Source organism: Sciurus carolinensis, chromosome 6, assembly GCF_902686445.1.
Source record: "Sciurus carolinensis chromosome 6, mSciCar1.2, whole genome shotgun sequence".
Classification (NCBI taxonomy): Eukaryota; Metazoa; Chordata; class Mammalia; order Rodentia; family Sciuridae; genus Sciurus; species Sciurus carolinensis.
The window spans coordinates 81013783-81016627 of record NC_062218.1 but is presented as its reverse complement, the minus strand read 5'-3'; the positions used below and the strand labels follow the sequence as shown (position 1 = coordinate 81016627).

Below are 2845 nucleotides of genomic sequence, written 5' to 3'. Positions count from 1 at the left end.
CTCATTTTATCAGGACAATATTACCTCACCACCCAAACCAAACTAAAGCATAAATAACAACAACAACAACAAAACAATGAAAGAAAACACAGAAACAGACCTGTATCTCTCATGAATTTAGACCTCCCCCCAAAAACTCACCTCAACAAAACACAAGCAAATTATTTAAAGAATTATATATCACCATGAAATTGGGTTTATTCTGGGTGTACTTGTTGGTTCACCATTCTAAACTTCAACAAGTTTGATTACAATTAAGAAAAACTATATGATTGTATAAATTGACATAGAAAAAATATTTGAAAAAATCCAACTCTCACTCAGAATAAAAACTTTCAGTAGAGACTAGTGAACAATACAGTCAGGATGGCTAAACGTGACCCCAAGAAACCAAAGGGCAAGATGTCTGCTTATGCCTTCTTTGTGAAGACTTGCAAGGAAGAACACAAGAAGAAAAATCCAGAAGTCCCTGTCAGTTTTGCAGAATTTTCCAAGAAGTGCTCTGAGAGGTGGAAGACAATGTCTGGGAAGGAGAAATCTAAATTTGATGAAATGGCAAAGGCGGATAAAGTGGGCTATGATCAGGAAATGAAGGATTATGGACCAGCTAAGGGAGGCAAGAAGAAAAAGGACTCTAATGCCCCCAAAAGACCACCATCTGGATTCTTCCTGTTCTGTTCGGAATTCCGCCCCAAGATCAAGTTCCACAAATCCTGGTATCTCCATTGAATATGTGGCCAAAAAGCTGGGCGAGATGTGGAATAACTTAAGTGACAGCGAAAAGCAGCCATACATCACTAAGGCTGCAAAGCTGAAGGAGAAATATGAGAAGGATGTTGCTGACTATAAGTCTAAAGGAAAGTTTGATGGCAAAGGGTCCTGCTAAAGTTGCCCGAAAAAAGTGGAAGAGGAAGATGAAGAAGAGGAGGAGGAAGAAAGAGGAGGAGGAGGAGGATAAAAAAATTTATCCGTCTCCTTAATACCTTAGAGTAGGGAGCGCCGTGATTGACACATCTCATTTGATGTGTCTGTTTCTCTCATTAGGTTCAGTTACAGAATTTGATCACTCATATTGTAGTCTCTCAAAGTGCTCTAGAAATTGTCAGTGGTTTACATGAAGTGGCCCTGGGTGTCCAGAGCACCCTGAAACTGTATCAAAGTTGTACATATTTCCAAACATTTTTAAAATGAAAAGGCACTCTCGTGTTCTCCTCACTCTGTGCACTTTGCTGTTGGTGTGACAAGGCATTTGAAGATGTTTCTGGCATTTTTTTTAAATTTGTGAGGTGGTGTTAACTATATGGTTATTGGCTAGAAATCCTCAGTTATCGAATGTACATATCTATAGTCTGTAAAAAAGAACAAAACAACCAAGAAAAACTCTTGATGCTCCTTGCTGGCGTTGAGGCTGTGGGGGAAGATGCCTTTTGGAGGGGCCATAGCTCAGGGCATGCACTGTGAGGCTGGACCTGTTGATCCTGCGTGGGGCATCCATTTAGCTTCAGGTTGTCTTCTTTTTGTATATAGTAATATGGCATTCTGCTGACTTTCTTAGTTGTGGAAAAAGGGGGGGTCAGCTGGCATGAGAGTGTTTGAATTTTTTAGTTAGTACAGTAGATTTTAAACTTTATTTTCAAACAAACTGTAGAACTCTTCATTGTCAGCAAAAGCAAAGAGTCACCGCATCAATGAAAGTTCAAGAACCTTCTGTACTAAATAAAATTTGCAATGTTATGCTATTTTTTGTAGTTTAGAATGCTGAAATGTTTTTGAAGTTAAATAAACAGTATTACATTAAAAAAAAAACTTTCAGTAAGTTAGAATTGAAAGGAATTATAGCATGTTGATAAGTAGTGCCTACAAAGATTCTACAGCTAAGAGTAATGGTCATGGACTGAATACTTTCCCTCCCCTTGGATCAACAGCAAGGATGTCCCCTGTTATGACTCTTACCTCAGCACATTACTACAACCTCTGGCCACCGCAGTAAGTTGAGGAAAAGAAATAAAAACTTACAGATTGAAAAGGAATAAATAAAACTTTGTGTGTAGATGACATGGTTGTCTACATAGAAAAATCCCAAGAAATGTACATAATTTTAAAAATGCCTTCTAAAAAACTAATAAGCTAGTTCAACATGGCTAGAGCATACAAGATTAAGATGCAGACTCAATCTCATTTTTATATACCAACAATAACAGGTAGAACTAAAATGTAAAGTGCAATGCCATAGCAATTTCTCTAAAAAAGTAATATTTAAGTATATACTTAATATGTATGTATAGGAGCTGTATCCTGAGAATCAAAAATGTTGATAAATAAATAAATAAACCTGAATAAACAGAGACACATACCATGTTCCTAGACTGGAAAGCTCAACAGAGCAAACATTTCCAATTCTTTCCAATTGATCTACAGGCTTAATGTACCTCTATAGCAAAATCTCAGCAAGGTTTTTTTTTTATTAACTTATGACATAGCTTATATCTATGATCTGTTTGGAAAAGCAAGAGCGATATATATATACATAAATGTGTGTGCATATATATGTGTATTTTAAATATATTTATATACATGAAATATATCACATATATCAATGTGGAATCTAATAGATTAATCTAATCAATTATGGAATCTAATAGAGAACCCAGAAATTGACCCACAGAAATATGCTGGCATAGTTTTTGATGAAAGTACACAATTCATTGGAAGGAATGAATTTTAAACAAATGATGCTGGAGCAACTGGACATCTATAGGCATAAAGAAGAACTTGGAGCTAAATCTCACACTTTATATGAAAGTTAAGAAAAAATGGATCATGGATAGGAATTTAGAATGTAAAA

At 35.9% G+C, this 2845-nt stretch overlaps 1 pseudogene; it reads left to right on the top strand.

The window, feature by feature from the left end:
• The first annotated feature begins 366 nt into the window (after positions 1–366).
• Positions 367–980, top strand: LOC124986340 (high mobility group protein B3-like; annotated as a pseudogene).
• The last annotated feature ends 1865 nt before the right edge of the window (positions 981–2845 follow it).